Raw genomic sequence first — 13,248 nt, 5'->3', positions numbered from 1 at the left:
CGGCACAGCCGGTGGGAGAAGTCCCCGGGAGGCAGCGACTGGTCTTGGAGCGGGGAGAGCAGAGTCCCAGGCGGGAAGCCGTCCCGACGGGAGTTTGGCAGGCGCGGGCATGGCGTGAGCGTGGGGAGCAGCTACATCCCCCTGAATTGACCCCGGAGGGGTACCAGCTGGTTTGCGGGGGCGGCACCTGACGCAGCTGGCAGGACGGGGAGTCCTCGGGAGGCAGCGACTGATTTTGGAGTCGGGAGTGCACCGTCCCAGTAAGGGAGCCTTAACCTAGGGGGTGGGGCTGACAGCAGAGGATCTGACCGTGACTCAAGCGGGCCAGACCCCCAGGGGCAATCTCCACACAGCCACTACACATAGGCAACGTGCCCCGCAGAAATCTCAGACATAATACTCATTCCAAGCAAGACAAGCAACTCTGGCCATATTCTGAGGTGCTACTCTCCCAGCTCTCTGATCCCTCCCCCACCCTCCCCAGGCGGCTCCATTAACATCCGAATACCCGGAGCCAGAGGGAGAACTCTGATAGGGATCTGACTGCATTTTTTTTTTTAGCAGATTTTCTGGAAAAACTAGTTTCCCAGTGATGGCTCGGAGACAGCAGTCCATATCAAACCACATAAAGAAGCAGACCATGACAGCTTCTCCAACCCCCCAAACAAAAGAATCAAAATCTTTCCCAAATGAAGATACAATCCTGGAATTATCAGATACAGAATATAAAAAACTAATTTACAGAATGCTTAAAGACATCACAAATGAAATAAGGCAAACTGCAGAAAAAGCCAAGGAACACACTGATAAAACTGCTGAAGAACTCAAAAAGATTATTCAAGAACATAGTGGAAAAATTAGTAAGTTGCAAGAATCCATAGAGAGACAGCATGTAGAAATCCAAAAGATTAACAATAAAATTACAGAATTAGACAACGCAATAGGAAGTCAGAGGAGCAGACTCGAGCAATTAGAATGCAGACTGGGACAACTGGAGGACCAGGGAATCGACATCAACATAGCTGAAAAAAAAAACAGATAAAAGAATTAAAAAAAATGAAGAAACCCTAAGAATCATGTGGGACTCTATCAAGAAGGATAACTTGTGAGTGATTGGAGTCCCAGAACAGGGAGGGGGGACAGAAAACACAGAGAAAATAGTTGAAGAACTCCTGACACAAAACTTCCCTGACATCATGAAAGATGAAAGGATATCTATCCAGGATGCTCATCGAATCCCATTTAAGATTGATCCAAAAAGAAAAACACCAAGACATATTATCATCAAACTTGCCAAAACCAAAGATAAACAGAAAATTTTAAAAGCAGCCAGGGAGAAAAGAAAGGTTTCCTTTAAGGGAGAATCAATAAGAATAAGTTCAGACTACTCAGCAGAAACCATGTAGGCAAGAAGGGAATGGGACGACATATACAGAGCACTGAAGGAGAAAAACTGCCAGCCAAGGATCATATATCCAGCAAAAATCTCTCTGAAATATGAAGGTGAAATTAAGATATTTACAGATAAACACAAGTTTAGAGAATTTGCAAAAACCAAACCAAAGCTACAAGAAATGCTAAAGGAGATTGTTTGGTCAGATAACCAATAATATCAGGTACCAGCACAATACAAGGTCACAAAACAGAATGTCCTGATATCAACTCAAATAGGGAAATCACAAAAACAAACAAATTAAGATTAATTCTAATAAATAAATAAAATAATACACATAACAGGGAATCATGGAAGTCAATAGGTAAAAGATCACAAGAATCAAAAAGAGGGACTAAATACAGGAGGCATTGAACTGCCAGATGGAGAGTGATACAAGGCGATATAGAACGATACAAGTTAGGTTTTTACTTAGAAAATAGGGGTAAATAATAAGGTAACCACAAAAAAGAATATCAACTCCATAACTCAAGATAAAAGCCAAGAAAAACGTAACGACTCAACTAACATAAAGTCAAACATTATGAAAATGAGGATCTCACAATTTACTAAGAAAAACGTCTCAGCCCAAAAAAGTATGTGGAAAAATGAAATGGCCAACAACACACATGAAAAGGCATCAAAATGACAGCACTAAAAACTTATTTATCTATAATTACGCTGAACGTAAATGGACTAAATGCACCAATAAAGAGACAGAGAGTCACAGACTGGATAAAGAAACACGATCCATCTATATGCTGCCTACAAGAGACACACCTTAGACTTAGAGACACAAACAAACTAAAACTCAAAGGATGGAAAAAAATGTATCAAGCAAACAATAAGCAAAAAAGAAGAGGAGTAGCAATATTAATTTCTGACAAAATAGACCTTAGACTTAAAGCCACCACAAAGGATAAAGAAGGACACTATATAATGATAAAAGGGACAATTGACCAGGAAGACATAACCATATTAAATATTTATGCACCCAATGACAGGGCTGCAAGATACATAAATCAAATTTTAACAGAATTGAAAAGTGAGATAGACACCTCCACAATTATAGTAGGAGACTTCAACACACCACTTTCGGAGAAGGACAGGACATCCAGTAAGAAGCTCAACAGAGACACGGAAGACCTACTTACAACAATCAACCAACTTGACCTCATTGACTTATACAGAACTCTCCACCCAACTGCTGCAAAATATACTTTTTTTTCTAGTGCACATGGAACATTCTCTAGAATAGACCACATATTAGGTCATAAAACAAACCTTTGCAGAGTCCAAAACATCAAAATATTACAAAGCATCTTCTCAGACCACAAGGCAATGAAACGAGAAATCAATAACAGAAAAACTAGGGAAAAGAAATCAAATACTTGGAAAATGAACAATACCCTCCTGAAAAAAGACTGGGTTATAGAAGACATTAAGGAGGGAATAAGGAAATTCACAGAATGCAACGAGAATGAAAATACTTCCTATCAAAACCTCTGGGACAAAGCAAAAGCAGTGCTCAGAGGCCAATTTATATCAATAAATGCACACATGCAAAAAGAAGAAAGAGCCAAAATCAGAGAACTGTCCCGACAACTGGAACAAATAGAAAGTGAGCAACAAAAGAATCCATCAGGCACCAGAAGAAAACAAATAATAAAAATTAGAGCTGAACTAAATGAATTAGAGAACAGAAAAACAATTGAAAGAATTAACAAAGCCAAAAGCTGGTTCTTTGAAAAAATTAACAAAATTGATAAACCATTGGCTAGACTGACTAAAGAAATACAGGAAAGGAAACAAATAACCCGAATAAGAAATGAGAAGGACCACATCACAACAGAACCAAATGAAATTAAAAGAATCATTTCAGATTACTACGAAAAATTGTACTCTAACAAATTTGCAAACCTAGAAGAAATGGATGAATTCTTGGAAAAACACTACCTACCTAAACTAACACATTCAGAAGTAGAACAACTAAATAGACCCATAACGAAAAAAGAGATTGAAACGGTAATCAAAAAACTTCCAACAAAAAAAAGCCCTGGCCCGGACGGCTTCACTGCAGAGTTCTACCAAACTTTCAGAGAAGACTTAACACCACTACTACTGAAGGTACTGCAAAGCATAGAAAATGACGGAATACTACCCAACTCATTCTGTGAAGCTACCATCTCCCTGATACCAAAACCAGGTAAAGACATTACAAAAAAAGAAAATTATAGACCTATATCCCTCATGAACATAGATGCAAAAATCCTCAACAAAATTCTAGCCAATAGAATCCAACAACACATCAAAAAAATAATTCACCCTGATCAAGTGGGATTTATACCAGGTATGCAAGGCTGGTTTAATATCAGAAAAACAATTAATGTAATCCATCACATAAATAAAACAAAAGATAAAAACCACATGATCTTATCAATTGATGCAGAAAAGGCATTTGACAAAGTTCAACACCCATTTATGATAAAAACTCTTACCAAATAGGAATTGAAGGAAAATTCCTCAACATAATAAAGGGCATCTATGCAAAGCCAACAGCCAATATCACTCTAAATGGAGAGAACCTGAAAGCATTTCCCTTGACAACGGGTACCAGACGAGGATGCCCTTTATCACCACTCTTATTCAACATCGCACTTGAAGTCCTAGCCAGGGCAATTAGGCTAGACAAAGAAATAAAGGGTATCAGATTGGCAAGGAGGAAGTAAAGTTATCACTATTTGCAGATGACATGATCTTATACACAGAAAACCCTAAGGAATCCTCCAGAAAACTACTGAAACTAATAGAAGAGTTTGGCAGAGTCTCAGGTTATAAAATAAACATACAAAAATCACTTGGATTCCTCTACATCAACAAAAAGAACATCGAAGAGGAAATAACCAAATCAATACCATTCACAGTAGCCCCCAAGAAGATAAAATACTTAGGAATAAATCTTACCAAGGATGTAAAAGACCTATACAAAGAAAACTACAAAGCTCTACTACAAGAAATTCAAAAGGACATACTTAAGTGGAAAAACATACCTTGCTCATGGATAGGAAGACTTAACATAGTAAAAATATCTATTCTACCAAAAGCCATCTATACATATAACGCACTTCCGATCCAAATTCCAATGTCATATTTTAAGGGGATAGAGAAACAAATCACCAATTTCATATGGAAGGGAAAGAAGCCCCGGATAAGCAAAGCATTACTGAAAAAGAAGAAGAAAGTGGGAGGCCTCACTCTACCTGATTTCAGAACCTATTATACAGCCACAGTAGTCAAAACAGCCTGGTACTGGTACAACAACAGGCACATAGACCAGTGGAACAGAATTGAGAACCCAGATATAAATCCATCCACGTATGAGCAGCTGATATTTGACAAAGGCCCAGTGTCAGTTAACTGGGGAAAAGATAGTCTTTTTAACAAATGGTGCTGGCATAACTGGATATCCATTTGTAAAAAAATGAAACAGGACCCATACCTCACACCATGCACAAAAACTAACTCCAAGTGGATCAAAGACCTAAACATAAAGACTAAAACAATAAAGATCATGGAAGAAAAAATAGGGACAACCCTAGGAGCCCTAATACAAGGCATAAACAGAATACAAAACATTACCAAAAATGATGAAGAGAAACCAGATAACTGGGAGCTCCTAAAAATCAAACACCTATGCTCATCTAAAGACTTCTCCAAAAGAGTAAAAAGACCACCTACAGACTGGGAAAGAATTTTCAGCTATGACATCTCAGACCAGCGCCTGATCTCTAAAATCTACATGATTCTGTCAAAACTCAACCACAAAAAGACAAACAACCCAATCAAGAAGTGGGCAAAGGATATGAACACACATTTCACTAAAGAAGATATTCAGGCAGCCAACAGATACATGAGAAAATGCTCCCGATCATTAGCCATTAGAGAAATGCAAATTAAAACTACGATGAGATTCCATCTCACACCAACTAGACTGGCATTAATCCAAAAAACACAAAATAATAAATGTTGGAGAGGCTGTGGAGAGATTGGAACTCTTATACGCTGCTGGTGGAAATGTAAAATGGTACAACCACTTTGGAAATCTATCTGGCGTTATCTTAAACAGTTAGAAATAGAACTACCATACAACCCAGAAATCCCACTCCTCAGAATATACCCTAGAGATACAAAAGCCTTCACACAAACAGATATATGCACACCCAAGTTTACTGCAGCTCTGTTTACAATAGCAAAAAGCTGGAAGCAACCAAGGTGTCGTCAACGGATGAATGGGTAAATAAATTGTGGTATATTCACACAATGGAATACTACGCTTCGATAAAGAACAGTGACGAATCTGTGAAACATTTCATAACATGGAGGAACCTGGAAGGCATTATGCTGAGCGAAATGAGTCAGAGGCAAAAGGACAAATATTGTATAAGACCACTATTATAAGATCTTGAGAAGTAGTAAAAACTGAGAAGAACACATACTTTTGTGGTTACGAAGGGGGAAGGGAGGGAGGGAGGGAGAGGGTTTTTTATTGATTAATCAGTAGATAAGAACTGCTTTGGGTGAAGGGAAAGACAACACTCAGTACATGGAAGGTCAGCTCAATTGGACTGGACCAAAAGCAAAGAAGTTTCTGGGATAAAATGAATGCTTCAAAGGTCAGCGGAGCAGGGGCGGGGGTTTGGGGAACATGGTTTGAGGGGACTTCTAAGTCAATTGGCAAAATAATTCTATTATGAAAACATTCTGCATCCCACTTTGAAATGTGGCGTCTGGGGTCTTAAATGCTAACAAGCGGCCATCTAAGATGCATCAATTGGTCTCAACCCACCTGGAGCAAAGGAGAATGAAGAACACCAAGGTCACACGACAACTAAGAGCCCAAGAGACAGAAAGGGCCACATGACCAGAGACCTACATCATCCTGAGACCAGAAGAACTAGTTGGTGCCCGGCCACAATCAATGACTGCCCTGACAGGGAGCACAACAGAGAACCCCTGAGGGAGCAGGAGATCAGTGGGATGCACACCCCAAATTCTCATAAAAAGACCATACTTGGGGGTCTGACTGCGACTGGAGGAATCCCGGCGGCAATGCTCCCCAGACCTTCTGTTGGCACAGGACGGGAACCATTCCCGAAGACAACTCATCAGACATGAAAGGGACTGGTCAGTGGAGGGGAGAGAGATGCTGATGAAGAGTGAGCTAATTAAATCAGGTGGACACTTGAGAGTGTGTTGGCAACTCTTGTCTGGAGGGGGGATGGGAAGATAGAGAGAGAGGGAAGTTGGCAAAATTGTCACGAAACAAGAGACTGAAAGGGCTGACTCAATAGTGGGAGAGCAAGTGGGAGAAGGGAGTAAGATGTATGTAAACTTACGTGTGACAGACTGATTGGATTTGTAAATGTTCACTTGAAGCTTAATAAAAATTAATTAAAAAAAAAATCAATTGACCATGTGTGATATCTGAGTTCACAAGAGGCCTTTTAATCTGCTCCTGTTCATCTTTCCGGCTTCATCTCTGTCCCTCATCCACCACACAGATTTCACTCTGACCTATTTTGCAGGTCCCCAAAACATCATGCTGTTTTGCATGTAACCCCTTTGCCAAGCTCTTCTTCAAACTAACTTCAACTCATCCTTCGAGATGTCCTGTTGGAAACATCCTCTGATCCTCCAGTAACAGCTTTATTCCCTCTTCTCATGCTCCTCCAGCTCCTGGAGCAGAGCTCCCTGATAGGATTTTCCACATGCTCTGTGCTTCTTGTTCTTTGCCGGTCCACAAATTCCTTAAGGTGGGGACAATTTTGTTTTAATTCTCAGTGTCTTTGGGGCCTAGCCTTGTGCATGGCACCAAGTATGTTCTCAGTATGTATTTGCTTTCTGAATTAATACACATAATGCCTGTGTTCTGAGTCAATGAGATATTCCAGCTCAGAAGGAGTGAGTTAGTCACCTTCTAGGACATAATAAGGATGCTTATGTTTTTAATAGAAACAGATTACAAGAGCTCCCAGTCCTAGCTAGATAAAGGAGACACACTACCAAATCAATGCTCTGAAGGCTCAAGTCAAAAGTCCGCAGCAACCATCAGCATGTGTGAACCAGGTCCTTAGTGTTCCCTAACGCTTAAAAAACAAAAACAGTAACTGGAGTCCCTGGGTGCTGCAAGCAGTTAATGTGCTCAACTACTAACTGAAAGATTGGTGGTTTGAGACCACCTAGAGGTGCCTCTGAAGAAAGGCCTGGCAATCTACTTCCAAAAAATCAGCATTGAAAACCCTGTAGAACACAGTTCTACTCTGACACACATGGGGTCGCCATGAGTAGGAATCAACTTGATGGCAACTGGTTACTAGTTAATGTCTGATCAGGGTAGTATCATTAGTACACATACTAGCCTTCAAAGAAACTGACAAAGGTAAGCCCTTTAGGAGAATTCTACTTTTACTTCTTATTTTGGCCTTCCATAAAGCAGCTGGTACATCCAAGAGAAGGGTAATACAGTGCATCTAGTAAAATGTAGCTGTACTTAATAAAATTCAGGAAGTGAAATTCTAGAGTTTGCCCAACTTGTTAAGGGTATGTAATTTGGGTAACTGGGTAAAGGGTGGAATTTGGAAAAAAAGGAAAATTCTAATCCTTATTCTGGGAATCACAGTGCTTTATATTAAGGAGTACAACTCGCCTTGGGATGAAAGTCTTTCCAGGTAGCATATTAAGTTGTTAAAGATTCCCCTAGAAGACAACAGAACCTAAGAGAATAAAACATCTGGGAATAAATTTACCCAGGGATGTGAAAGACTTATACAATGAAAATTATAAAACATTGTTCAAAGAGACTAAAAAAGCCCTAAATAGATGGAAAGACATTCCATGTTCATGGATTGGAAGGCTTAATATAGCTAAGGTGCCAATACTACCCAAAGCTGTCTACAGATACAATGCAATCCTGATCAAAATTCCAATAGTATTCTTCACAGAAATAGAAAAACTAATCCTCTATTTTATATGGAAATACAAAAGACCCTGAACAGCCAAAGCAATTTTGAAGAATAAAAACAAAGTCGGAGACCTCACATTTCCTTACTTCAAAATATATTATACAGCTACACTAATCAAAATGGCCTAGAACTGGTTTAATGATAGACATATAGACCAATGGAACAGAGCTGGAAACCCAGAAATAAATCCAAACATCTACGGTCAACGGATTTTGAACAAGGGAGCCAAGTCCATTCAATGAGGAAGGTACAGTCTCTTCAACAAATGGTACTTGCAAAACTGAATTTCTACATGCAGAAAAATGAAACAAGATCTATAACTAACGCCATACACAAAAATTAATTCAAAATGGATTAATGGCCTAATCGTCAAATCTAAAACCATAAAGTTAGAACAGAATATAGGAGCAAAGCTTTGGGACTGGCTTTTTTTTTTTTTTCATGATAGACTATCAAACACAACAATGAATGCATGAGCAACAGACAACAGAAGAAATGTATGGGACCTCATAAAAGTTAAATACGTATGTCCATCAAAAGATTAAAGAGACAACCTACAGACTGGGGAAAAAAATCTTTGAGAACAATATAACCAATGAGGATCTAATATCTAAAATATATAGAAAACATCTACAACTTAGCAGCAAAGAGGCAAATAACCCAATCAAAAACTGAGCAAAGGACGGGAACAAACCCTTTACCTAAGAGGATATTCAAATGGCCAACGGACACATGGGAAAAATGCTCAACATCATTAGCAATCAGGAAATGCAAATCAAAACCACAATGGGATACCATTTCACTCCCACTAGATGGGCAAGATTTAAAAAAAAAAAAGGAAAACAACTCGTGTAGGAGGGGATGTAGAGAAATTGGAACCCTCATCCACTGCTGTTGGAAATGCAAAATGGTACAGTTGTTGTGGAAAACAGTCTGGCAGTTCCTTGAAAAACTACAAGCGAAGCTGCCACATGGCCTAGCAATAATAGTGCTGAGTATTTTGTTAGTAGATGCTAAACCTGAGGCATTTGACATGACTAGAATGGCTGGCCCAGGCCTAAATCACACTCCATTTTGATTCACTCACTAAGACCTTAGCCCTGCTTCTGATGACTCCGCAAATCTGTGATTTAGGATTGAAGCATAGCTTGTTATTTTAAGATAAGAGGAAGGGACTAGATATGCGATTGTTACAGATAATTTGATGCAAATGTTCTCGGAAGAATACTTTGTTCAGAATGTTACAGGATGTTAACAAATAGAATGGCTGATGTTAAGAGAGAACATTAAGAAAGACTGTGGTTTAATGATACCCTTGTGAGTTTTTGTCATTCATCTCCCTCGTGCCTACAAGCACATAGCCTGGTTTCCTCTACCCTATAAAAATTTCACTCTCCTCCCGCAATTTGGAGCACTATTGTACTCTGCTAAGAGTACTACAGTGTCTCCTCATTTGCAAATCTCTCTATTCCTCAATAAAACTCTTTACTTTCACTTTTAACAGAGTGTAAGTCTGGTGCTTCTCCTACTACAATATATACCCTAGGGATCTAATAGAAGTGACATTCACAATAGCAAAAAGTTGGAAACAACCTAAGTGCCCATCAATGGATATAATGGATAAGTGAAATGTGGTACATACATACACTACTCAGTGATAAAAATGAGTTCCTGAAACATCTTACAATGTGGATGAACCTGGAGGACATTATTTTGAATGAAATAAGTGAATCACTATATATATATATATATATATGTAAAATATATATATATAGTATGTTCTCACTTTTATGAAATGACATGAATAGGTAAATACATGGAAACTACTGTTCATTAGTGGTCACCAGGAGTGGGGGAAATACTCCTTAGGTAGTAGGCACTTTTTGTTTATTGAAATGGGAAGGGTGGCACTGAATATGTTTGAAGTTTGCACAACATGACAAATGTAGCTGATGTCAATAGCTGTACATAGGGAAAAGTGATGAATGGGCAAATGCTAGGTTGTGTAGGCTTTTGCAACAATAATAACAACCAAAAGAAAAAAAGGGGAGCTACGCATGCTGAAAGGAGCCCTGGTGGCACAGTGGTTAAGCACTCAGCTGCTAACTGAAAGGTTGGTGGTTGGAACTCACCAGCCACTCCACAGGAGAAAGATGTGGCAGTTTGCTTCTGTAAGGATTTATGACCCTGGAAACCTTATGAGAGTAATTCTGCTCTGCCCTTTAGGGTCACTCTGAGTCAGAATTGACTCGCTGGAACACAACAACCACCACACCGGTGCTGACACTATCTAGACATAACCAATCACCTCGTGGAATTAGTTCTCTTGGTTTGGGGGCTTAGGGCTGTGGTCTCATGGGACAATCCAGCCAATTGGCATAATACAGTTCTTAAAGTTTATGCTCTACCTCCCAATACAGTGAGTAGTGTTTGGGGACTTACAAGCTGCAAGAAGGCATCTAAGATATAACTATTGGTCTTTATTTGTCTGGTACAAAAGACAAAGAAAAAAAAAAACACCCAAGAATCAGAGAAGGAACTGGACTACAGTACCATCTACATGAACCACTGGCTCCTCCACCTCGAGACCGGAAGAACTAGATGGTACCTGGCTACCACTATTGAACGTTCTGATCAGAAACATAATAAAGAAATTCTGATAACAGAAATTCTGGAACAAAATTTAAAATTCTTAAAGAATTCAGACTTACTGGACCTATTGAGTCTGATGGAGTTCCTGAGACTAGGGACCTGAGTTCTCTTCCAACCTTGAATGGAAACTTCCCCCTGAAGTCCCTTTTAAACTAAATAACAGTTTATCTATACAAGATCAAAGAGCCAATGGCTCTTTTAAAGAATAGATGAGAAGGCTGGGCAGCAGGGAGATTAAGCAAATAAAAGTGAAACAACTAGAACAGAAATACTGAGAATGTTGACACAATGTAAAGAATTTAACTAATGTCACTGATCATCATGTGTAGACACTGGAATGGGATCAGGTTTTGCTATGTACATTTACACCAAAAATAAAATTAAAAAAAAGAAAAAGAATTCCCAAGGAGAAAGGAAGAAAAATATATCTAGGTTGCTTCACAGATACAAATGTATACTTCTGGAGGGCTATATTCTACAGTTAAACATATTATATATTCACAGTATCCGTCAAATCACACAAGCTACAAACTAATTCAGCAAGTGCAACTTGGAAAGACTTGTTTATCTTTGAAAGGCTTCAAATGTCCAGGAAACACAACAAAATCTCCTGGTTATAGGGTTTTCCAGCTGGGCAGGGTGGCCACACCTCCCGGTTCACCTGGGAAAGTAAGTTTATACCTATAGTTCCAACACAACTGTGCACCTTTCATTGTGGAAAGTGCTCAGGTTTAGCAATAATCATACAGAATGTTCTCCCCACTGGTAGGAAGGGTTGTCCAACAAGGACTAAAGAGTTGTTAAAATAATTTGTTGAAAACAGTCATGCTTAGGACAAACTTGAGAAAGTGCAGCTAACCACAGGAGAACACCCCTGGAAGAGAGACAGAAGGATGGCTATGTCCACGCTGGGCTGGAAGCTGGCTTGCAGCAAGCTTCACCTCTGTATAGTGCCCCTTAGAACTGGACTGGGTGCTAGAAGAGATTCCCACTCTGTGCCTGCAACTGGGGCGGGGGGGGGGGGGCGCGGGGAGGAGGTGTTTCTAATGCCCAGCGGCTGTAGGATGGTATTAATAGCTACCATGGAAATGTTATTAAGTCTCCAAATAGTTTTGATTCAGCATTAGTTAAAATTAAATGCAGAACAGGGGCCACAAGCTTCAGTGGGGGAAAGTTTTTAAGAGACCAAGAAACTGAGAAAGCACACCACACTAAGCTAGCCCTTAATATTTTCTTCTGAACATAAGAAAGCAAGCTGGGGAGTATCTGCCAATCACTGCTTTAAAGACTCTGGGAATTTACACAGTAGTCAGGGCAGGGTGAGACACTTCTTAACAAACCTATTTGTGTTCAGCTTCTTGTCATCCTAAAACCAAAGAGTTTGTTTACAAGAAGTTATCTTGTGATCTTCTACCTGAACTCCGATGGTTTGTTTTATAAACCTTAACCTTGGGGATTATGATATTCGTTTGGTATAAGAAATTGTATTTACTTATTTTTTGTTTGTTCTTGAAAACTGAATTAGCTCATTAACCTCTTCACATTGAATCTACTATGTCTCTAAACTAATCATACTACAATCAACTCTTAAAAAGAAACATTGCAATCAAGTTGATTCTGACTCATGGTGACCTCATGTATTTTCTTGGCTGTAATCTTTACAAGAATACTGAATACACCATGGACTGCCAAAAGCATGAACAAGTCTGTCTTGGAAGAAGTGCAGCCGGAATGCTCCTTAGAAGCAAGGATGGTGAGATTTTGTCTCACATACTTTGGACATGTTATCAGAAGGGACCAGTCCCTGGACAGGGAAATCATGCCTGGTAAAGCAGAGGGTCAGTGAAAAAGAAGAAGACCCTCAATGAGATGGACTGACACAGTGGCTGCAACAATGGGCTCAAGCATAACAATGATTCTGAGAATGGCGCAGGACAAGGCAACGTTTCGTTCTGTTGCACATAGGGTCACTATGAGTCAGAACCAACTTGATGGCACCAAACAACAACAATATTTACCGAAGGAGATGGCCAGGCCTTTCTTCCACAGACCTGCTGGGTGAGTTTAAGCTGCCAACTTTTAGGTTAGTAGATGAGCACAAACCATTTGTGCCACCCTGAGACCTACAGTCAACTCTACAAG

General features: G+C 39.6%; 1 protein-coding gene across 1 annotated transcript in view; it reads right to left on the bottom strand.

The window, feature by feature from the left end:
* The window catches only part of PKD1L1 (polycystin 1 like 1, transient receptor potential channel interacting), a 193,459-nt gene that overhangs the window by 167,667 nt on the left and 12,544 nt on the right, over window positions 1–13,248 (bottom strand). The gene's annotated exons all lie outside the window — the stretch shown is intronic.

This window comes from Elephas maximus, chromosome 8 (genome assembly GCF_024166365.1).
Source record: "Elephas maximus indicus isolate mEleMax1 chromosome 8, mEleMax1 primary haplotype, whole genome shotgun sequence".
Lineage (NCBI taxonomy): Eukaryota > Metazoa > Chordata > Mammalia > Proboscidea > Elephantidae > Elephas > Elephas maximus.
Note: the sequence above shows the minus strand (reverse complement) of the source record. Positions and strands in the feature narration are given on the sequence as shown.